The following is a 24,412-nucleotide window of genomic DNA, read 5'->3' on the forward strand; positions in this document are numbered from 1 at the left end:
AAATGGACGTAGTTGTTCGTATAAGTGGCGTAGAAGTTAACGTTGAAAACAGATTTAGCGGCCTTAGTGAGTTGCTGAAGAATGTGATTGCGCTGAAAGGGATGGATGTTCTGTAAAGCGAGAGTTAGAAATTGAAGTAGTTGTTGAATGGTAACTGGATCGGTAGTTTGTTGGCTGGGAGGAGGTGAAGAGTCTGGGATACGGAGTGGAACTACTAAATGTGGGTGTTGTTGGTCAGGTTGTGGTTTATTCTTGCACTTATAGCTGTAGGCCGGATGTTGGTCGTGGCAGGTTGGACATTCGGGTGGCCGTTCGAGATTCCGACAAGTGCGTGTTTGATGAGGGCCTGCACAATAACCACAGACTGGTGGATTCTTGCAACTATCTGTGCTATGATCACTGTAAGTTTGACAATTTTCGCAACGCACAGGAAGAGCAGCAGGCGAGCGTGAGGGTTCGACCCTGTGCCGACGATAATAGATGTAAGCGCCAGTAGTGAGCAATGAATCTATGGTATTTTGTGAGGCAGTGAGTACACGTACCATATATGTCGGCCCAGCATTGTTACGTATACGCATGACTTTATGGATGGTGTGACCTGCGAGTTGGAGTTCTTCTTGTATCTCATTGTCAGAATAGGAAGGGTCGACCCCTCGGATGACGACAGACAGGAAAGGTGGACGTCTAGGTGGTGGTGGCTGCTTCTGACGTGCAGCAGAAAGAGTGGTAATGGTAGCATTCTTTCCAAAGATTTCGAAAGAAGCCTTATTCCTAACAGTGATGGCAAACTGTGGATCTGTGGATTTTAGGATACAACCATTTCTAGTTTTGATTACTTCTGTGAGTGGTATACTTGGAAGATATTTCCGAAGTTGTAGGGTAATGAACTTTTCGTTACTGTATTTAGTGTCGAAATGCTGGAGAAGGAAGGAGTGAAGTATAGGTTTAGGAGGTTGGTTTATGTTTGATTGTTGAAATTGAGGAATAATAGGAGTACTCATGTTTCCGGTTTCCATGTCTGAAGGTTCTGAAGTATTGTCTCTGTGCGGTTTCTTGGCCTGATGGTGAGGTTGTTTGATAGTTTCAGAGTAGAGTTGCTGCTGCCTTGGAGACCTGGATCGAGTAGACACATTTGAAGCAGTGGATGCAGTTGAACTGCCCGACTGCGATCGTTGTCTAGTGCCCTTTTCCTTTCTTTTGACCACCTTCGTGGTCGAAGCAGACGGAGTGACGAAAACAGGGGGTAAGCCAGAATGGCGTCCTTCCCCTAAGGATCCAGGAGGAGCATCTGAATCTCCCATCGCAAGAAACCGGTGTGTGCTGGAATGTCGTAACGCAGTACAATGAATATATGAGAGATGAAGTGGAGCTGATGAAGATAATGAAGGTGGGACAACCCGTTTGGATAGTTGTCCAGGGGGGGACAGGTCCCCTGACTCGATCTGTAAAACCAGCTGCCCTTGGCTTGATGAGTCTGACAGACGGTTTTCGAGAAAGAGGCAGTGAGAGAAGCCCAGGATGTGGAAAAGGAAGGTTATAGCAAAACTCGTCACCATGCAAGTGGTGGCGCTTCAGAGCAGAACTCTGGGAAAGTATGTAAAAAAAAAACACCAAACGGTATATACAGCCTTATCTACCAAAGGAACACCTCTACACTGCGAGTATTTCAATTTATACTTTCCCACCGATATAGAATAGTTTCTTTTAAGCATCCTCTTTACTTTATCAAACATCAAAAGATTATACAATTGGTTATGTTTAAAGGTATCAACCTCGACACATACATAAAATAACAATCACATCTGAACTTCCTACACTAGCACATCGCTCCATCTACTGGCTACCAATTCAACTACTTTACTTGAACAAATACACAATGACATCTTTGATAACTTTATAATATTTCCCAATCGAATACAATCTACATGTTTTTCACTACATCATCAAATTCAATTCTAAACATTGAATTGTCATCGACTATTTTATCGTGAATACACAGAGTTGTCTCCGATTATGTCTGAGGAAGGCAGCACATCTATTTTCTTGAATAGTGAATAATATGTCCTGGTTTATGATGTCGGTATAAGTTTTAAAGTAAAATACATATAAAGAAGACCAAAAAATCATTTCGTTATTTCAGAGTTCCCACATTGTCATCTTTGAGAGAGAACAAAGTGAGCTAATATATTCCTCGTAGAAATTGTACACAATGAAGAAATATGCTAAAGAGGAAACTTAAAACAAATACATCCCACAGATCTATTAGCATAAAACAAATGGGTTTTTAGGACATTTCAACAGACCTTTTAAGATTGACCAGTACATAAGAAGAAACAATCCTGTAGACAAACTTGGTACTTCAAACTGAAGAACAGATCCTTTTCGCATTCAACTGAAGTTTCAGTATTCTTGTCTGGGAACCATTAGAAGTATACAAGCATGACCCTCACTCTACAAAAACATTTCTCAACATTAGTTTCACAGTTTGCAGTTCATGACGTATTAGTGACAAATCTTACTTAACACAAATATAAGAACTATATTAAAGAATTCGAAAATATTCATCTTCGAATTGTTTCTAAAATCTTACTCTTTTAATAATTTTGGATTTCACTATTAGGCCCGTAGTTAACAGGCTCGAAAAATACATTAATATCTCTTTATTGTTCCCCTCCACGGAAATCTTTAGTAAAAGGCGAAAGATTTATACGAACTGAAGGGAAACTAGAGTGAAACACCAAACGGTATATACAGCTTTATCTACCAAAGGAACACCTCTACACTGCGAGTATTTCAACTTATACTTTCCCACCGATATAGAATAGTTTCTTTTAAGCATCCTCTTTACTTTATCAAACATCAAAAGATTATACAATTGGTTATGTTTAAAGGTATCAACCTCGACACATACATAAAATAACAATCACATCTGAACTTCCTACACTAGCACCATCGCTCCATCTACTGGCTACCAATTCAACTACTTTACTTGAACAAATACACAATGACATCTTTGATAACTTTATAATACTTCCCAATCGAATACAATCTACATGTTTTTCACTACATCATCAAATTCAATTCTAAACATTGAATTGTCAGCGACTATTTTATCGTGAATACACAGAGTTGTCTCCGATTATGTCTGAGGAAGGCAGCACATCTATTTTCTTGAATAGTGAATATGTCCTGGTTTATGATGTCGGTATAAGTTTTAAAGTAAAATACATATAAAGAAGACCAAAAAATCATTTCGTTATTTCAGAGTTCCCACATTGTCATCTTTCAGAGAGAACAAAGTGAGCTAATATATTCCACGTAGAAATTGTACACAATGAAGAAATATGCTAAAGAGGAAACTTAAAACAAATACATCCCACAGATCTATTAGCATAAAACAAATGGGTTTTTAGGACATTTCAACAGACCTTTTAAGATTGACCACTACATAAGAAGAAACAATCCTGTAGACAAACTTGGTACTTCAAACTGAAGAACAGATCCTTTTCGCATTCAACTGAAGTTTCAGTATTCTTGTCTGGGAACCGTTAGAAGTATACAAGCATGACCCTCACTCTACAAAAACATTTCTCAACATTAGTTTCACAGTTTGCAGTTCATGACGTATTAGCGACAAATCTTACTTAACACAAATATAAGAACTATATTAAAGAATTCGAAAATATTCATCTTCGAATTGTTTCTAAAATCTTACACTCTTAATAATTTTGGATTTCACTATTAGGCCCGTAGTTAACAGGTTCGAAAAATACATTAATATCTCCTTATTGTTCCCCTCCACGGAAATCTTTAGTAAAAGGCGAAAGATTTATACGAACTGAAGGGAAACTAGAGTGAAACACCAAACGGTATATACAGCCTTATCTACCAAAGGAACACCTCTACACTGCGAGTATTTCAATTTATACTTTCCCACCGATATAGAATAGTTTCTTTTAAGCATCCTCTTTACTTTATCAAACATCAAAAGGTTATACAATTGGTTATGTTTAAAGGTATCAACCTCGACACATACATAAAATAACAATCACATCTGAACTTCCTACACTAGCACCATCGCTCCATCTACTGGCTACCAATTCAACTACTTTACTTGAACAAATACACAATGACATCTTTGATAACTTTATAATACTTCCCAATCGAATACAATCTACATGTTTTTCACTACATCATCAAATTCAATTCTAAACATTGAATTGTCATCGACTATTTTATCGTGAATACACAGAGTTGTCTCCGATTATGTCTGAGGAAGGCAGCACATCTATTTTCTTGAATAGTGAATAATATGTCCTGGTTTATGATGTCGGTATAAGTTTTAAAGTAAAATACATATAAAGAAGACCAAAAAATCATTTCGTTATTTCAGAGTTCCCACATTGTCATCTTTGAGAGAGAACAAAGTGAGCTAATATATTCATCGTAGAAATTGTACACAATGAAGAAATATGCTAAAGAGGAAACTTAAAACAAATACATCCCACAGATCTATTAGCATAAAACAAATGGGTTTTTAGGACATTTCAACAGACCTTTTAAGATTGACCACTACATAAGAAGAAACAATCCTGTAGACAAACTTGGTACTTCAAACTGAAGAACAGATCCTTTTCGCATTCAACTGAAGTTTCAGTATTCTTGTCTGGGAACCGTTAGAAGTATACAAGCATGACCCTCACTCTACAAAAACATTTCTCAACATTAGTTTCACAGTTTGCAGTTCATGACGTATTAGCGACAAATCTTACTTAACACAAATATAAGAACTATATTAAAGAATTCGAAAATATTCATCTTCGAATTGTTTCTAAAATCTTACACTTTTAATAATTTTGGATTTCACTATTAGGCCCGTAGTTAACAGGCTCGAAAAATACATTAATATCTCTTTATTGTTCCCCTCCACGGAAATCTTTAGTAAAAGGCGAAAGATTTATACGAACTGAAGGGAAACTAGAGTGAAACACCAATTTTTTTTTTTTTAGGCTAGCCTGAGGCTAGCATCCTTTTAGAGGGCTACACCCTCTTTTAGGTATGGGATGGGATAGGATAGTTTTGGTTCATGGGAACACTGGTTGGGCTAAGTGATATTTTGTATGGAACCTTTATTATTCTTATTTATCTGAAACCAGGATATTATGATCTTTGCGACCATAATCATAACTGTGGGAAAGGTATTCTACGTTTATTAGCCAGAACTTGCAATGTAGATTAATTGATGTCACATATAGAAATATATAATAACAACGACTATCACAAAATACATACAATATCAATAACTATTAAGGTAATCGCAAAATATAATGTTACAGTAAATGATTATTTGATATGAACACAAACAAAATAAGTAATATGTAAAATATTAAGCAGAAAATAATGAGGGCGAAGAATGAGATGAAGTGCGATACACGGCACAACACAGGGTTTTGTTAGGAAGACGAATGAGTGTTATCTTCTGCCTAGGGGCATCTCTAGGCTGATGAGGACGATGGGAGCCCTGTTAGTCACAAGAGGTATTACTGTGCAGTAAATGAAGGGAAAATGTGAGGTAGATGGGCATGAAGTTGATACTCTTGTAACAGGACTCGGTCTGGATGATCGGGAGGCAGAGTGTAGCAGTAAAGTGTGAAAAGGAGACAAAGCGGAGAGTAAACGTACCGAGGACGGACAGGATGAAGTTCATGAAAATGCATACTTGCCATGAGTAATGGATGCTGAGAGCTGTAACGAGCTGAGATGAAGTTCTGTCGGAGAGACTCAAGATGATATGTGATGCTGGGAAATTTGATGAGTTTATAAAGTTCTCTGGTAGGGCTGGGTAGCTGAATACGGTGGGCTATGCGGAACGCATGTCGTTCTAGAATTCGCAGCTTTTCATAAAAGGAAGCGGATGCAGAAATCCAGGCGGGGAAGCCGTAGGTGAGAACTGGACGCATGAATGCTTTGTATGTATTAAGGACTACGGTCGGTTGGAGTCCCCAGGTCGTACCAGTGAGGCGCTTCAGGAGATTTAAGCGTTTGTAGGCTTTGGCGGCGATATGTTGTAGGTGAGCTTTCCAGGTTAGGTGAGTATCATAAATGATGCCTAGGTAGGTGACAGTTCTGGTTGGAATGATGGGAGTATCGTGAACCTGAAGGGAGAGCAACGACGGGTTTCTATGGACCTTAGAACGTTTGCGGGGGGGAATGAAAGTGATAGCTTGGGTTTTCGCTGCATTAATAGAGAGGTTCCACTTGGTGCACCAACGAGTGAAGCGATTAATGGCCTCTTGCAGATGCTGATTAATTTGCTGAATAGTGTTACCCAAAGCTAAAAAGGCAGTATCGTCCGCATATTGAAATAAATAAATGTCAGGAGGAAGCGAAGGAAAATCGGCCACAAAAATGATGTACAACAGAGGTGATAGGGCAGAACCTTGTGGTACTCCAGACAGAAGAAATATAGGATGAGAGAGCTGATTGTTGATGGATACGTATGAAAGGCGACAGACCAGGAAGTGATAAATAAAGCGAACGTAAGCAATGGGAAATTTAAGGTGAATAAGCTTGTAAAGAAGTGCAAGGTGCCATACCTTGTCAAAGGCTTTCTCCAAGTCAAATAGTAGAAGGCAAGAGGGTTTAACAGAGTTGTAGTGTGTTGTGATTAGGCTGGTGAGGCGAAGGAGTTGATCGTTGATAGAATAGGAAGGTCGGAAGCCTGCTTGGTGAGTAGGGAGTATACTTTTAGTTTCGAGATACGGATGGAGCCGCTTAACAATGATACGTTCTAGAATTTTACTGAAAGTAGATGTTAACTGGATCGGACGGTAAGAGGATGTGTCGGTTGGAGGCTTATTGGGCTTTAGAAACATCAGAGTTTTTGAAGTTTTCCAGTCTGTCGGAAAGAAGCCTGTACGAAGAATGAATGTGTAGATGATGGCAAGCAGATTCAATAATAATGGAGGACCTTCTTTGATATGTCTATATGTAATGTTGTCAAAGCCAGGGGCTGAATTTCGCTTACGGTTAACAACAGTAATGATTTCATCTGTAGTGATGGATGCTGTGAGTGGATGATTTGGTAACGTATGAGAGACGTTAGGCTGTAAGTCAGGAGATGCCAGATTGATGCGGTTAACAGGGTGTGCATTGATGAGATTGGTAGATGGTGCAGGTGTAAAGATGTCCTGTAGGTAATCAGCAAAAGCGTTTGCTTTCTCTTTGTCAGTTTGGAGCGGAGCGTTATTGTGAAGAAGTGGGTAATGCGGCTTGGTATATTTGCCACACAGGGCATTAAACCTTTTCCAGAATTTCGTTGGATGGCTGGTGTCATTAAGAGTATTACACGTTCTGACCCATTGTCTCAGTTTATAAGCCTTGATATAGTTTCGAACGGTACGCTGTAGTTGGGTATGATGATGAAGAGTGTCAGGATTTCTAGTGCGGAGGTATTCTCGGTACAATTGACGGGAACGGCGAATCATAGGTAAGTATTGTGGGGGAAGACGAGGTTTATACGGTGTGGAGAAAGTGGTTGGAATGTAAAGTTCTGATGCGTGAGTGATAGTTGAGTTAATGGTATTAATACTGTCATATAGCTGGTCTTCTGTCGCTGGAGGTTGCAGATGATGTAATGACTCAGAGATATGATCACGGTACTTGTCCCAATTGGCTTTGTCGTAGCGAAGAGTTGGCCGAAGATGTGGCGGATTGGTAGAGTGAGAGGCCTGAGAACGGCGGTACGTCAGCCGAATAGGTGCGTGGTCGCTGCCAAGAAGTGGAAGCACATCAACGGTACAGGAGGAGGCAAGAGTACTAGAAGTGATAACTATGTCGGGTGACGTCTGAGAGACAGGACGAGATGGTGCCGGTAGATCATGAAGAATGCCTGTGGTATTGGAAGTAACAAATTGAGTAAAGGTGGTGAGTTCATTATCGGTACGGCTATGGAGATTGATATCTGCCATGATAATATAGTGCTTGTATGTGTTGGAAATATGTTGGAAGAAAGTAAGAGGTATCGGATGTCCTGGTCTGATATAAATGGTGACGAGAGTGATGGCAATTTGAGGGAAATAGAGAGTCGTGATAACATGCTCGGGAAGATTTGGTAATGGACAAGTATGGCGCCGAGAGGGAAGGGTATGGTAAAACCCTATGACTGCCCCACCATTGGCTCTCTGAGTGGGAAGAAGGTTGTCGTGGCGATGGATGTTATAACGAGCGAGGTGGATAACGTCAGATCTTTTAAGGAAGGTTTCGTTTAGGAGAAATGCGTTTGCTTTTTCTTCGAGCAGTAGAGTTTCGAAGAGTAATTTGTTTTTAGAAAAAGATCGAATATTGAGGAATAAGACAACAAGAGCCATAATGAAGTACAATAGGTGATGGCAGTTAAGAAGTGGGTGGGAGATTTGTTGTGTGAAAATGAGCATCTGTATTAGAGTAAGTTGCGTTGAATGAAACATGAAAGATAATGCGAGCAGCGTGAACGATTTGCTGGAGGATATGAGGACGAATGAAGGGGTGGATATTTTGTAATGCTAATGTAGTGAAAGCAAGAAGTTTATCGATGGTGACAGGAGTGGAGTCGACGGAAAAGTCAGTATTTGTGGAGGAGTCATGAGTCCGGAGTGGAGCTACTAGCTCAGGACGAGAGGTTACCGGTTGAGGCTTTCCTTTGCACTTGTAGCTATAAGTTGGATGCTGTTCATTGCAAGTAGCACAGCGAGGTGGAAGTTGTAAATTGGTACATGTGCGGGTTGAGTGACTACCAGTGCAGTAACCACAAACAACTGTGTTGCGACAATTAGCAGTGGTATGCTGATTGTAAGCTTGGCACTTTTCGCAACGTAGAGGAAGTGGTGGTGATGAGCGAGATGGTTCTACACGGTGCCTCTTTTTATAGATCAGTGCGCCATGAGTAAGCAATGAATCAATCGTCTCCTGTGATGGGGTTAAGATTCGCATCATGTATGTGGGCCCCTGATCGTTGCGAATACGAAGAACTTTTGTTATGTTGTAACCTTCTAGCTGCAATTCTTCGTGAACTTCCTCATCTGTGTATGAGGGGTCGACTCCCCTAATAACAACAGAAAGAAGAGGAGGTTTCCTAGGAGGTGGTGGTTGCTTACGTCTCGATGAACTGAGTGTTTCGATTTTCGCAGTTTTCCCAAAGATTTCAAAGGAAGCTTTGTTCCGGATGGTGATAGCAAAGTTGGGATCCGGAGATTTCAAGATTATTCCATTACGGGACTTCACTACTTGAGAAAGAGCGATGCTCGGTAAGTACTTGCGCAGTTGAAGAACCACGTACTTAATGTTATCGTACTTAGGATCGAAGTTTTGGAGCAGAAATGAATGAATTTGTGGAGCTGAAGTGGATGAAATGCCTGATTGCGGATGGGATTGATGCGACGATGATGGATGAGAAGTATCGGTTTGGCTCAAATGTTGTTTCTTTGCTGGCGGTGAGTTCATGACTCGCTCAGCATAGCTTTCTGGATGGTGTGGTGATCTAGATCTGCTGGAGGCATTAGAGATAGTGGAGGCTGTGGAGCGCTCCGAAGCTCGGCGGTGCCTATGACCATCCTTCCGCTTTTCCACCTTCGTGGAAGAAACGGGAGGGACAAGAAAGACTGGTGGTAATCCTCCATGATGACCATCTATCTGAGAGCCTACGCCTGAAGCAGGATCCGCCATGGAGTGTAGATGGTGGGCCGAAGCCCAAACCAATGAGATGTGACGTAATGAGATGAGATGTAATGCAGGTGAGGTGACCCGTTCGGATAGTCACCAAGGTTGAACAGTTCTCTGGACAAACCTGTAGCACTACACACCCTTGGCTTGATAAGTCTGGAGAGTAGTGCTCAAAGGAATGACGCAGAAAAAAGCCCAGGATAAGGAACAGGAAGGAAGTCAAAAAACAGCTGTTCTGACGTCTGGTACGTCACAGCCGATAATCGATTGGTTGAACAATCGATGATGATGATGGTGAAACACCAAACGGTATATACAGCCTTATCTACCAAAGGAACACCTCTACACTGCGAGTATTTCAATTTATACTTTCCCACCGATATAGAATAGTTTCTTTTAAGCATCCTCTTTACTTTATCAAACATCAAAAGATTATACAATTGGTTATGTTTAAAGGTATCAACCTCGACACATACATAAAATAACAATCACATCTGAACTTCCTACACTAGCACCATCGCTCCATCTACTGGCTACCAATTCAACTACTTTACTTGAACAAATACACAATGACATCTTTGATAACTTTATAATACTTCCCAATCGAATACAATCTACATGTTTTTCACTACATCATCAAATTCAATTCTAAACATTGAATTGTCAGCGACTATTTTATCGTGAATACACAGAGTTGTCTCCGATTATGTCTGAGGAAGGCAGCACATCTATTTTCTTGAATAGTGAATAATATGTCCTGGTTTATGATGTCGGTATAAGTTTTAAAGTAAAATACATATAAAGAAGACCAAAAAATCATTTCGTTATTTCAGAGTTCCCACATTGTCATCTTTCAGAGAGAACGAAGTGAGCTAATATATTCCTCGTAGAAATTGTACACAATGAAGAAATATGCTAAAGAGGAAACTTAAAACAAATACATCCCACAGATCTATTAGCATAAAACAAATGGGTTTTTAGGACATTTCAACAGACCTTTTAAGATTGACCACTACATAAGAAGAAACAATCCTGTAGACAAACTTGGTACTTCAAACTGAAGAACAGATCCTTTTCGCATTCAACTGAAGTTTCAGTATTCTTGTCTGGGAACCGTTAGAAGTATACAAGCATGACCCTCACTCTACAAAAACATTTCTCAACATTAGTTTCACAGTTTGCAGTTCATGACGTATTAGCGACAAATCTTACTTAACACAAATATAAGAACTATATTAAAGAATTCGAAAATATTCATCTTCGAATTGTATCTAAAATCTTACACTTTTAATAATTTTGGATTTCACTATTAGGCCCGTAGTTAACAGGCTCGAAAAATACATTAATATCTCCTTATTGTTCCCCTCCACGGAAATCTTTAGTAAAAGGCGAAAGATTTATACGAACTCAAGGGAAACTAGAGTGAAACACCAAACGGTATATACAGCCTTATCTACCAAAGGAACACCTCTACACTGCGAGTATTTCAATTTATACTTTCCCACCGATATAGAATAGTTTCTTTTAAGCATCCTCTTTACTTTATCAAACATCAAAAGGTTATACAATTGGTTATGTTTAAAGGTATCAACCTCGACACATACATAAAATAACAATCACATCTGAACTTCCTACACTAGCACCATCGCTCCATCTACTGGCTACCAATTCAACTACTTTACTTGAACAAATACACAATGACATCTTTGATAACTTTATAATACTTCCCAATCGAATACAATCTACATGTTTTTCACTACATCGTCAAATTCAATTCTAAACATTGAATTGTCATCGACTATTTTATCGTGAATACACAGAGTTGTCTCCGATTATGTCTGAGGAAGGCAGCACATCTATTTTCTTGAATAGTGAATAATATGTCCTGGTTTATGATGTCGGTATAAGTTTTAAAGTAAAATACATATAAAGAAGACCAAAAAATCATTTCGTTATTTCAGAGTTCCCACATTGTCATCTTTGAGAGAGAACAAAGTGAGCTAATATATTCCTCGTAGAAATTGTACACAATGAAGAAATATGCTAAAGAGGAAACTTAAAACAAATACATCCCACAGATCTATTAGCATAAAACAAATGGGTTTTTAGGACATTTCAACAGACCTTTTAAGATTGACCACTACATAAGAAGAAACAATCCTGTAGACAAACTTGGTACTTCAAACTGAAGAACAGATCCTTTTCGCATTCAACTGAAGTTTCAGTATTCTTGTCTGGGAACCGTTAGAAGTATACAAGCATGACCCTCACTCTACAAAAACATTTCTCAACATTAGTTTCACAGTTTGCAGTTCATGACGTATTAGCGACAAATCTTACTTAACACAAATATAAGAACTATATTAAAGAATTCGAAAATATTCATCTTCGAATTGTTTCTAAAATCTTACACTTTTAATAATTTTGGATTTCACTATTAGGCCCGTAGTTAACAGGCTCGAAAAATACATTAATATCTCTTTATTGTTCCCCTCCACGGAAATCTTTAGTAAAAGGCGAAAGATTTATACGAACTGAAGGGAAACTAGAGTGAAACACCAAACGGTATATACAGCCTTATCTACCAAAGGAACACCTCTACACTGCGAGTATTTCAATTTATACTTTCCCACCGATATAGAATAGTTTCTTTTAAGCATCCTCTTTACTTTATCAAACATCAAAAGGTTATACAATTGGTTATGTTTAAAGGTATCAACCTCGACACATACATAAAATAACAATCACATCTGAACTTCCTACACTAGCACCATCGCTCCATCTACTGGCTACCAATTCAACTACTTTACTTGAACAAATACACAATGACATCTTTGATAACTTTATAATACTTCCCAATCGAATACAATCTACATGTTTTTCACTACATCGTCAAATTCAATTCTAAACATTGAATTGTCATCGACTATTTTATCGTGAATACACAGAGTTGTCTCCGATTATGTCTGAGGAAGGCAGCACATCTATTTTCTTGAATAGTGAATAATATGTCCTGGTTTATGATGTCGGTATAAGTTTTAAAGTAAAATACATATAAAGAAGACCAAAAAATCATTTCGTTATTTCAGAGTTCCCACATTGTCATCTTTCAGAGAGAACAAAGTGAGCTAATATATTCCTCGTAGAAATTGTACACAATGAAGAAATATGCTAAAGAGGAAACTTAAAACAAATACATCCCACAGATCTATTAGCATAAAACAAATGGGTTTTTAGGACATTTCAACAGACCTTTTAAGATTGACCACTACATAAGAAGAAACAATCCTGTAGACAAACTTGGTACTTCAAACTGAAGAACAGATCCTTTTCGCATTCAACTGAAGTTTCAGTATTCTTGTCTGGGAACCGTTAGAAGTATACAAGCATGACCCTCACTCTACAAAAACATTTCTCAACATTAGTTTCACAGTTTGCAGTTCATGACGTATTAGCGACAAATCTTACTTAACACAAATATAAGAACTATATTAAAGAATTCGAAAATATTCATCTTCGAATTGTTTCTAAAATCTTACACTTTTAATAATTTTGGATTTCACTATTAGGCCCGTAGTTAACAGGCTCGAAAAATACATTAATATCTCTTTATTGTTCCCCTCCACGGAAATCTTTAGTAAAAGGCGAAAGATTTATACGAACTGAAGGGAAACTAGAGTGAAACACCAAACGGTATATACAGCCTTATCTACCAAAGGAACACCTCTACACTGCGAGTATTTCAATTTATACTTTCCCACCGATATAGAATAGTTTCTTTTAAGCATCCTCTTTACTTTATCAAACATCAAAAGGTTATACAATTGGTTATGTTTAAAGGTATCAACCTCGACACATACATAAAATAACAATCACATCTGAACTTCCTACACTAGCACCATCGCTCCATCTACTGGCTACCAATTCAACTACTTTACTTGAACAAATACACAATGACATCTTTGATAACTTTATAATACTTCCCAATCGAATACAATCTACATGTTTTTCACTACATCGTCAAATTCAATTCTAAACATTGAATTGTCATCGACTATTTTATCGTGAATACACAGAGTTGTCTCCGATTATGTCTGAGGAAGGCAGCACATCTATTTTCTTGAATAGTGAATAATATGTCCTGGTTTATGATGTCGGTATAAGTTTTAAAGTAAAATACATATAAAGAAGACCAAAAAATCATTTCGTTATTTCAGAGTTCCCACATTGTCATCTTTCAGAGAGAACAAAGTGAGCTAATATATTCCTCGTAGAAATTGTACACAATGAAGAAATATGCTAAAGAGGAAACTTAAAACAAATACATCCCACAGATCTATTAGCATAAAACAAATGGGTTTTTAGGACATTTCAACAGACCTTTTAAGATTGACCACTACATAAGAAGAAACAATCCTGTAGACAAACTTGGTACTTCAAACTGAAGAACAGATCCTTTTCGCATTCAACTGAAGTTTCAGTATTCTTGTCTGGGAACCGTTAGAAGTATACAAGCATGACCCTCACTCTACAAAAACATTTCTCAACATTAGTTTCACAGTTTGCAGTTCATGACGTATTAGCGACAAATCTTACTTAACACAAATATAAGAACTATATTAAAGAATTCGAAAATATTCATCTTCGAATTGTATCTAAAATCTTACACTTTTAATAATTTTGGATTTCACTATTAGGCCCGTAGTTAACAGGCTCGAAAAATACATTAATATCTCTTTATTGTTCCCCTCCACGGAAATCTTTAGTAAAAGGCGAAAGATTTATACGAACTGAAGGGAAACTAGAGTGAAACACCAAACGGTATATACAGCCTTATCTACCAAAGGAACACCTCTACACTGCGAGTATTTCAATTTATACTTTCCCACCGATATAGAATAGTTTCTTTTAAGCATCCTCTTTACTTTATCAAACATCAAAAGGTTATACAATTGGTTATGTTTAAAGGTATCAACCTCGACACATACATAAAATAACAATCACATCTGAACTTCCTACACTAGCACCATCGCTCCATCTACTGGCTACCAATTCAACTACTTTACTTGAACAAATACACAATGACATCTTTGATAACTTTATAATACTTCCCAATCGAATACAATCTACATGTTTTTCACTACATCGTCAAATTCAATTCTAAACATTGAATTGTCATCGACTATTTTATCGTGAATACACAGAGTTGTCTCCGATTATGTCTGAGGAAGGCAGCACATCTATTTTCTTGAATAGTGAATAATATGTCCTGGTTTATGATGTCGGTATAAGTTTTAAAGTAAAATACATATAAAGAAGACCAAAAAATCATTTCGTTATTTCAGAGTTCCCACATTGTCATCTTTCAGAGAGAACAAAGTGAGCTAATATATTCCTCGTAGAAATTGTACACAATGAAGAAATATGCTAAAGAGGAAACTTAAAACAAATACATCCCACAGATCTATTAGCATAAAACAAATGGGTTTTTAGGACATTTCAACAGACCTTTTAAGATTGACCACTACATAAGAAGAAACAATCCTGTAGACAAACTTGGTACTTCAAACTGAAGAACAGATCCTTTTCGCATTCAACTGAAGTTTCAGTATTCTTGTCTGGGAACCGTTAGAAGTATACAAGCATGACCCTCACTCTACAAAAACATTTCTCAACATTAGTTTCACAGTTTGCAGTTCATGACGTATTAGCGACAAATCTTACTTAACACAAATATAAGAACTATATTAAAGAATTCGAAAATATTCATCTTCGAATTGTATCTAAAATCTTACACTTTTAATAATTTTGGATTTCACTATTAGGCCCGTAGTTAACAGGCTCGAAAAATACATTAATATCTCCTTATTGTTCCCCTCCACGGAAATCTTTAGTAAAAGGCGAAAGATTTATACGAACTCAAGGGAAACTAGAGTGAAACACCAAACGGTATATACAGCCTTATCTACCAAAGGAACACCTCTACACTGCGAGTATTTCAATTTATACTTTCCCACCGATATAGAATAGTTTCTTTTAAGCATCCTCTTTACTTTATCAAACATCAAAAGGTTATACAATTGGTTATGTTTAAAGGTATCAACCTCGACACATACATAAAATAACAATCACATCTGAACTTCCTACACTAGCACCATCGCTCCATCTACTGGCTACCAATTCAACTACTTTACTTGAACAAATACACAATGACATCTTTGATAACTTTATAATACTTCCCAATCGAATACAATCTACATGTTTTTCACTACATCGTCAAATTCAATTCTAAACATTGAATTGTCATCGACTATTTTATCGTGAATACACAGAGTTGTCTCCGATTATGTCTGAGGAAGGCAGCACATCTATTTTCTTGAATAGTGAATAATATGTCCTGGTTTATGATGTCGGTATAAGTTTTAAAGTAAAATACATATAAAGAAGACCAAAAAATCATTTCGTTATTTCAGAGTTCCCACATTGTCATCTTTGAGAGAGAACAAAGTGAGCTAATATATTCCTCGTAGAAATTGTACACAATGAAGAAATATGCTAAAGAGGAAACTTAAAACAAATACATCCCACAGATCTATTAGCATAAAACAAATGGGTTTTTAGGACATTTCAACAGACCTTTTAAGATTGACCACTACATAAGAAGAAACAATCCTGTAGACAAACTTGGTACTTCAAACTGAAGAACAGATCCTTTTCGCATTCAACTGAAGTTTCAGTATTCTTGTCTGGGAACCGTTAGAAGTATACAAGCATGACCCTCACTCTACAAAAACATTTCTCAACATTAGTTTCACAGTTTGCAGTTCATGACGTATTAGCGACAAATCTTACTTAACACAAATATAAGAACTATATTAAAGAATTCGAAAATATTCATCTTCGAATTGTTTCTAAAATCTTACATTTTTAATAATTTTGGATTTCACTATTAGGCCCGTAGTTAACAGGCTCGAAAAATACATTAATATCTCTTTATTGTTCCCCTCCACGGAAATCTTTAGTAAAAGGCGAAAGATTTATACGAACTGAAGGGAAACTAGAGTGAAACACCAAACGGTATATACAGCCTTATCTACCAAAGGAACACCTCTACACTGCGAGTATTTCAATTTATACTTTCCCACCGATATAGAATAGTTTCTTTTAAGCATCCTCTTTACTTTATCAAACATCAAAAGGTTATACAATTGGTTATGTTTAAAGGTATCAACCTCGACACATACATAAAATAACAATCACATCTGAACTTCCTACACTAGCACCATCTCTCCATCTACTGGCTACCAATTCAACTACTTTACTTGAACAAATACACAATGACATCTTTGATAACTTTATAATACTTCCCAATCGAATACAATCTACATGTTTTTCACTACATCGTCAAATTCAATTCTAAACATTGAATTGTCATCGACTATTTTATCGTGAATACACAGAGTTGTCTCCGATTATGTCTGAGGAAGGCAGCACATCTATTTTCTTGAATAGTGAATAATATGTCCTGGTTTATGATGTCGGTATAAGTTTTAAAGTAAAATACATATAAAGAAGACCAAAAAATCATTTCGTTATTTCAGAGTTCCCACATTGTCATCTTTCAGAGAGAACAAAGTGAGCTAATATATTCCTCGTAGAAATTGTACACAATGAAGAAATATGCTAAAGAGGAAACTTAAAACAAATACATCCCACAGATCTATTAGCATAAAACAAATGGGTTTTTAGGACATTTCAACAGACCTTTTAAGATTGACCACTACATAAGAAGAAACAATCCTGTAGACAAACTTGGTACTTCAAACTGAAGAACAGATCCTTTTCGCATTCAACTGAAGTTTCAGTATTCTTGTCTGGGAACCGTTAGAAGTATACAAGCATGACCCTCACTCTACAAAAACATTTCTCAACATTAGTTTCACAGTTTGCAGTTCATGACGTATTAGCGACAAATCTTACTTAACACAAATATAAGAACTATATTAAAGAATTCGAAAATATTCATCTTCGAATTGTTTCTAAAATCTTACACTTTTAATAATTTTGGATTTCACTATTAGGCCCGTAGTTAACAGGCTCGAAAAATACATTAATATCTCTTTATTGTTCCCCTCCACGGAAATCTTTAGTAAAAGGCGAAAGATTTATACGAACTGAAGGGAAACTAGAGTGAAACACCAAACGGTATATACAGCCTTATCTACCAAAGGAACACCTCTACACTGCGAGTATTTCAATTTATACTTTCCCACCGATATAGAATAGTTTCTTTTAAGCATCCTCTTTACTTTATCAAACATCAAAAGGTTATACAATTGGTTATGTTTAAAGGTATCAACCTCGACACATACATAAAATAACAATCACATCTGAACTTCCTACACTAGCACCATCGCTCCATCTACTGGCTACCAATTCAACTACTTTACTTGAACAAATACACAATGACATCTTTGATAACTTTATAATACTTCCCAATCGAATACAATCTACATGTTTTTCACTACATCGTCAAATTCAATTCTAAACATTGAATTGTCATCGACTATTTTATCGTGAATACACAGAGTTGTCTCCGATTATGTCTGAGGAAGGCAGCACATCTATTTTCTTGAATAGTGAATAATATGTCCTGGTTTATGATGTCGGTATAAGTTTTAAAGTAAAATACATATAAAGAAGACCAAAAAATCATTTCGTTATTTCAGAGTTCCCACATTGTCATCTTTGAGAGAGAACAAAGTGAGCTAATATATTCCTCGTAGAAATTGTACACAATGAAGAAATATGCTAAAGAGGAAACTTAAAACAAATACATCCCACAGATCTATTAGCATAAAACAAATGGGTTTTTAGGACATTTCAACAGACCTTTTAAGATTGACCACTACATAAGAAGAAACAATCCTGTAGACAAACTTGGTACTTCAAACTGAAGAACAGATCCTTTTCGCATTCAACTGAAGTTTCAGTATTCTTGTCTGGGAACCGTTAGAAGTATACAAGCATGACCCTCACTCTACAAAAACATTTCTCAACATTAGTTTCACAGTTTGCAGTTCATGACGTATTAGCGACAAATCTTACTTAACACAAATATAAGAACTATATTAAAGAATTCGAAAATATTCATCTTCGAATTGTATCTAAAATCTTACACTTTTAATAATTTTGGATTTCACTATTAGGCCCGTAGTTAACAGGCTCGAAAAATACATTAATATCTCCTTATTGTTCCCCTCCACGGAAATCTTTAGTAAAAGGCGAAAGATTTATACGAACTCAAGGGAAACTAGAGTGAAACACCAAACGGTATATACAGCCTTATCTACCAAAGGAACACCTCTACACTGCGAGTATTTCAATTTATACTTTCCCACCGATATAGAATAGTTTCTTTTAAGCATCCTCTTTACTTTATCAAACATCAAAAGGTTATACAATTGGTTATGTTTAAAGGTATCAACCTCGACACATACATAAAATAACAATCACATCTGAACTTCCTACACTAGCACCATCGCTCCATCTACTGGCTACCAATTCAACTACTTTACTTGAACAAATACACAATGACATCTTTGATAACTTTATAATACTTCCCAATCGAATACAATCTACATGTTTTTCACTACATCGTCAAATTCAATTCTAAACATTGAATTGTCATCGACTATTTTATCGTGAATACACAGAGTTGTCTCCGATTATGTCTGAGGAAGGCAGCACATCTATTTTCTTGAATAGTGAATAATATGTCCTGGTTTATGATGTCGGTATAAGTTTTAAAGTAAAATACATATAAAGAAGACCAAAAAATCATTTCGTTATTTCAGAGTTCCCACATTGTCATCTTTGAGAGAGAACAAAGTGAGCTAATATATTCCTCGTAGAAATTGTACACAATGAAGAAATATGCTAAAGAGGAAACTTAAAACAAATACATCCCACAGATCTATTAGCATAAAACAAATGGGTTTTTAGGACATTTCAACAGACCTTTTAAGATTGACCACTACATAAGAAGAAACAATCCTGTAGACAAACTTGGTACTTCAAACTGAAGAACAGATCCTTTTCGCATTCAACTGAAGTTTCAGTATTCTTGTCTGGGAACCGTTAGAAGTATACAAGCATGACCCTCACTCTACAAAAACATTTCTCAACATTAGTTTCACAGTTTGCAGTTCATGACGTATTAGCGACAAATCTTACTTAACACAAATATAAGAACTATATTAAAGAATTCGAAAATATTCATCTTCGAATTGTTTCTAAAATCTTACATTTTTAATAATTTTGGATTTCACTATTAGGCCCGTAGTTAACAGGCTCGAAAAATACATTAATATCTCTTTATTGTTCCCCTCCACGGAAATCTTTAGTAAAAGGCGAAAGATTTATAAGAACTGAAGGGAAACTAGAGTGAAACACCAAACGGTATATACAGCCTTATCTACCAAAGGAACACCTCTACACTGCGAGTATTTCAATTTATACTTTCCCACCGATATAGAATAGTTTCTTTTAAGCATCCTCTTTACTTTATCAAACATCAAAAGGTTATACAATTGGTTATGTTTAAAGGTATCAACCTCGACACATACATAAAATAACAATCACATCTGAACTTCCTACACTAGCACCATCGCTCCATCTACTGGCTACCAATTCAACTACTTTACTTGAACAAATACACAATGACATCTTTGATAACTTTATAATACTTCCCAATCGAATACAATCTACATGTTTTTCACTACATCGTCAAATTCAATTCTAAACATTGAATTGTCATCGACTATTTTATCGTGAATACACAGAGTTGTCTCCGATTATGTCTGAGGAAGGCAGCACATCTATTTTCTTGAATAGTGAATAATATGTCCTGGTTTATGATGTCGGTATAAGTTTTAAAGTAAAATACATATAAAGAAGACCAAAAAATCATTTCGTTATTTCAGAGTTCCCACATTGTCATCTTTCAGAGAGAACAAAGTGAGCTAATATATTCCTCGTAGAAATTGTACACAATGAAGAAATATGCTAAAGAGGAAACTTAAAACAAATACATCCCACAGATCTATTAGCATAAAACAAATGGGTTTTTAGGACATTTCAACAGACCTTTTAAGATTGACCACTACATAAGAAGAAACAATCCTGTAGACAAACTTGGTACTTCAAACTGAAGAACAGATCCTTTTCGCATTCAACTGAAGTTTCAGTATTCTTGTCTGGGAACCGTTAGAAGTATACAAGCATGACCCTCACTCTACAAAAACATTTCTCAACATTAGTTTCACAGTTTGCAGTTCATGACGTATTAGCGACAAATCTTACTTAACACAAATATAAGAACTATATTAAAGAATTCGAAAATATTCATCTTCGAATTGTATCTAAAATCTTACACTTTTAATAATTTTGGATTTCACTATTAGGCCCGTAGTTAACAGGCTCGAAAAATACATTAATATCTCCTTATTGTTCCCCTCCACGGAAATCTTTAGTAAAAGGCGAAAGATTTATACGAACTCAAGGGAAACTAGAGTGAAACACCAAACGGTATATACAGCCTTATCTACCAAAGGAACACCTCTACACTGCGAGTATTTCAATTTATACTTTCCCACCGATATAGAATAGTTTCTTTTAAGCATCCTCTTTACTTTATCAAACATCAAAAGGTTATACAATTGGTTATGTTTAAAGGTATCAACCTCGACACATACATAAAATAACAATCACATCTGAACTTCCTACACTAGCACCATCGCTCCATCTACTGGCTACCAATTCAACTACTTTACTTGAACAAATACACAATGACATCTTTGATAACTTTATAATACTTCCCAATCGAATACAATCTACATGTTTTTCACTACATCGTCAAATTCAATTCTAAACATTGAATTGTCATCGACTATTTTATCGTGAATACACAGAGTTGTCTCCGATTATGTCTGAGGAAGGCAGCACATCTATTTTCTTGAATAGTGAATAATATGTCCTGGTTTATGATGTCGGTATAAGTTTTAAAGTAAAATACATATAAAGAAGACCAAAAAATCATTTCGTTATTTCAGAGTTCCCACATTGTCATCTTTGAGAGAGAACAAAGTGAGCTAATATATTCCTCGTAGAAATTGTACACAATGAAGAAATATGCTAAAGAGGAAACTTAAAACAAATACATCCCACAGATCTATTAGCATAAAACAAATGGGTTTTTAGGACATTTCAACAGACCTTTTAAGATTGACCACTACATAAGAAGAAACAATCCTGTAGACAAACTTGGTACTTCAAACTGAAGAACAGATCCTTTTCGCATTCAACTGAAGTTTCAGTATTCTTGTCTGGGAACCGTTAGAAGTATACAAGCATGACCCTCACTCTACAAAAACATTTCTCAACATTAGTTTCACAGTTTGCAGTTCATGACGTATTAGCGACAAATCTTACTTAACACAAATATAAGAACTATATTAAAGAATTCGAAAATATTCATCTTCGAATTGTTTCTAAAATCTTACATTTTTAATAATTTTGGATTTCACTATTAGGCCCGTAGTTAACAGGCTCGAAAAATACATTAATATCTCTTTATTGTTCCCCTCCACGGAAATCTTTAGTAAAAGGCGAAAGATTTATACGAACTGAAGGGAAACTAGAGTGAAACACCAAACGGTATATACAGCCTTATCTACCAAAGGAACACCTCTACACTGCGAGTATTTCAATTTATACTTTCCCACCGATATAGAATAGTTTCTTTTAAGCATCCTCTTTACTTTATCAAACATCAAAAGGTTATACAATTGGTTATGTTTAAAGGTATCAACCTCGACACATACATAAAATAACAATCACATCTGAACTTCCTACACTAGCACCATCGCTCCATCTACTGGCTACCAATTCAACTACTTTACTTGAACAAATACACAATGACATCTTTGATAACTTTATAATACTTCCCAATCGAATACAATCTACATGTTTTTCACTACATCGTCAAATTCAATTCTAAACATTGAATTGTCATCGACTATTTTATCGTGAATACACAGAGTTGTCTCCGATTATGTCTGAGGAAGGCAGCACATCTATTTTCTTGAATAGTGAATAATATGTCCTGGTTTATGATGTCGGTATAAGTTTTAAAGTAAAATACATATAAAGAAGACCAAAAAATCATTTCGTTATTTCAGAGTTCCCACATTGTCATCTTTCAGAGAGAACAAAGTGAGCTAATATATTCCTCGTAGAAATTGTACACAATGAAGAAATATGCTAAAGAGGAAACTTAAAACAAATACATCCCACAGATCTATTAGCATAAAACAAATGGGTTTTTAGGACATTTCAACAGACCTTTTAAGATTGACCACTACATAAGAAGAAACAATCCTGTAGACAAACTTGGTACTTCAAACTGAAGAACAGATCCTTTTCGCATTCAACTGAAGTTTCAGTATTCTTGTCTGGGAACCGTTAGAAGTATACAAGCATGACCCTCACTCTACAAAAACATTTCTCAACATTAGTTTCACAGTTTGCAGTTCATGACGTATTAGCGACAAATCTTACTTAACACAAATATAAGAACTATATTAAAGAATTCGAAAATATTCATCTTCGAATTGTTTCTAAAATCTTACACTTTTAATAATTTTGGATTTCACTATTAGGCCCGTAGTTAACAGGCTCGAAAAATACATTAATATCTCTTTATTGTTCCCCTCCACGGAAATCTTTAGTAAAAGGCGAAAGATTTATACGAACTGAAGGGAAACTAGAGTGAAACACCAAACGGTATATACAGCCTTATCTACCAAAGGAACACCTCTACACTGCGAGTATTTCAATTTATACTTTCCCACCGATATAGAATAGTTTCTTTTAAGCATCCTCTTTACTTTATCAAACATCAAAAGGTTATACAATTGGTTATGTTTAAAGGTATCAACCTCGACACATACATAAAATAACAATCACATCTGAACTTCCTACACTAGCACCATCGCTCCATCTACTGGCTACCAATTCAACTACTTTACTTGAACAAATACACAATGACATCTTTGATAACTTTATAATACTTCCCAATCGAATACAATCTACATGTTTTTCACTACATCGTCAAATTCAATTCTAAACATTGAATTGTCATCGACTATTTTATCGTGAATACACAGAGTTGTCTCCGATTATGTCTGAGGAAGGCAGCACATCTATTTTCTTGAATAGTGAATAATATGTCCTGGTTTATGATGTCGGTATAAGTTTTAAAGTAAAATACATATAAAGAAGACCAAAAAATCATTTCGTTATTTCAGAGTTCCCACATTGTCATCTTTCAGAGAGAACAAAGTGAGCTAATATATTCCTCGTAGAAATTGTACACAATGAAGAAATATGCTAAAGAGGAAACTTAAAACAAATACATCCCACAGATCTATTAGCATAAAACAAATGGGTTTTTAGGACATTTCAACAGACCTTTTAAGATTGACCACTACATAAGAAGAAACAATCCTGTAGACAAACTTGGTACTTCAAACTGAAGAACAGATCCTTTTCGCATTCAACTGAAGTTTCAGTATTCTTGTCTGGGAACCGTTAGAAGTATACAAGCATGACCCTCACTCTACAAAAACATTTCTCAACATTAGTTTCACAG

At 36.1% G+C, this 24,412-nt stretch overlaps 14 non-coding genes and 1 pseudogene across 14 annotated transcripts; all 15 read right to left on the reverse strand.

Annotated features, from left to right (window-relative positions):
- Positions 1–2,619: 2,619 nt before the first annotated feature.
- On the reverse strand, positions 2,620–2,733 carry LOC145682454 (U5 spliceosomal RNA). Its single transcript, XR_014130918.1, has one exon. It is a non-coding gene; the product is annotated as a U5 spliceosomal RNA (small nuclear RNA).
- Positions 2,734–3,745: 1,012 nt separating this feature from the next.
- Positions 3,746–3,858, reverse strand: LOC145682476 (U5 spliceosomal RNA; annotated as a pseudogene).
- Positions 3,859–4,872: 1,014 nt separating this feature from the next.
- Positions 4,873–4,986, reverse strand: LOC145682455 (U5 spliceosomal RNA). The gene has a single exon (XR_014130919.1). It is a non-coding gene; the product is annotated as a U5 spliceosomal RNA (small nuclear RNA).
- A 6,025-nt stretch (positions 4,987–11,011) lies between these two features.
- LOC145682434 (U5 spliceosomal RNA) lies at positions 11,012–11,125 on the reverse strand. Its single transcript, XR_014130899.1, has one exon. It is a non-coding gene; the product is annotated as a U5 spliceosomal RNA (small nuclear RNA).
- A 1,014-nt stretch (positions 11,126–12,139) lies between these two features.
- Positions 12,140–12,253, reverse strand: LOC145682456 (U5 spliceosomal RNA). Its single transcript, XR_014130920.1, has one exon. It is a non-coding gene; the product is annotated as a U5 spliceosomal RNA (small nuclear RNA).
- Positions 12,254–13,267: 1,014 nt separating this feature from the next.
- Positions 13,268–13,381, reverse strand: LOC145682457 (U5 spliceosomal RNA). The gene has a single exon (XR_014130921.1). It is a non-coding gene; the product is annotated as a U5 spliceosomal RNA (small nuclear RNA).
- Positions 13,382–14,395: 1,014 nt separating this feature from the next.
- LOC145682458 (U5 spliceosomal RNA) lies at positions 14,396–14,509 on the reverse strand. The gene has a single exon (XR_014130922.1). It is a non-coding gene; the product is annotated as a U5 spliceosomal RNA (small nuclear RNA).
- A 1,014-nt stretch (positions 14,510–15,523) lies between these two features.
- LOC145682435 (U5 spliceosomal RNA) lies at positions 15,524–15,637 on the reverse strand. Its single transcript, XR_014130900.1, has one exon. It is a non-coding gene; the product is annotated as a U5 spliceosomal RNA (small nuclear RNA).
- A 1,014-nt stretch (positions 15,638–16,651) lies between these two features.
- Positions 16,652–16,765, reverse strand: LOC145682459 (U5 spliceosomal RNA). The gene has a single exon (XR_014130923.1). It is a non-coding gene; the product is annotated as a U5 spliceosomal RNA (small nuclear RNA).
- A 1,014-nt stretch (positions 16,766–17,779) lies between these two features.
- On the reverse strand, positions 17,780–17,893 carry LOC145682460 (U5 spliceosomal RNA). The gene has a single exon (XR_014130924.1). It is a non-coding gene; the product is annotated as a U5 spliceosomal RNA (small nuclear RNA).
- A 1,014-nt stretch (positions 17,894–18,907) lies between these two features.
- Positions 18,908–19,021, reverse strand: LOC145682436 (U5 spliceosomal RNA). Its single transcript, XR_014130901.1, has one exon. It is a non-coding gene; the product is annotated as a U5 spliceosomal RNA (small nuclear RNA).
- Positions 19,022–20,035: 1,014 nt separating this feature from the next.
- LOC145682477 (U5 spliceosomal RNA) lies at positions 20,036–20,149 on the reverse strand. Its single transcript, XR_014130940.1, has one exon. It is a non-coding gene; the product is annotated as a U5 spliceosomal RNA (small nuclear RNA).
- A 1,014-nt stretch (positions 20,150–21,163) lies between these two features.
- Positions 21,164–21,277, reverse strand: LOC145682437 (U5 spliceosomal RNA). The gene has a single exon (XR_014130902.1). It is a non-coding gene; the product is annotated as a U5 spliceosomal RNA (small nuclear RNA).
- Positions 21,278–22,291: 1,014 nt separating this feature from the next.
- Positions 22,292–22,405, reverse strand: LOC145682461 (U5 spliceosomal RNA). Its single transcript, XR_014130925.1, has one exon. It is a non-coding gene; the product is annotated as a U5 spliceosomal RNA (small nuclear RNA).
- Positions 22,406–23,419: 1,014 nt separating this feature from the next.
- On the reverse strand, positions 23,420–23,533 carry LOC145682462 (U5 spliceosomal RNA). The gene has a single exon (XR_014130926.1). It is a non-coding gene; the product is annotated as a U5 spliceosomal RNA (small nuclear RNA).
- Between the last annotated feature and the right edge of the window lie 879 nt (positions 23,534–24,412).

The sequence above is a fragment of the Thermobia domestica genome, chromosome 3 (assembly GCF_964235325.1).
Source record: "Thermobia domestica chromosome 3, izTheDome1.hap1.1, whole genome shotgun sequence".
NCBI classification, from domain to species: Eukaryota; Metazoa; Arthropoda; class Insecta; order Zygentoma; family Lepismatidae; genus Thermobia; species Thermobia domestica.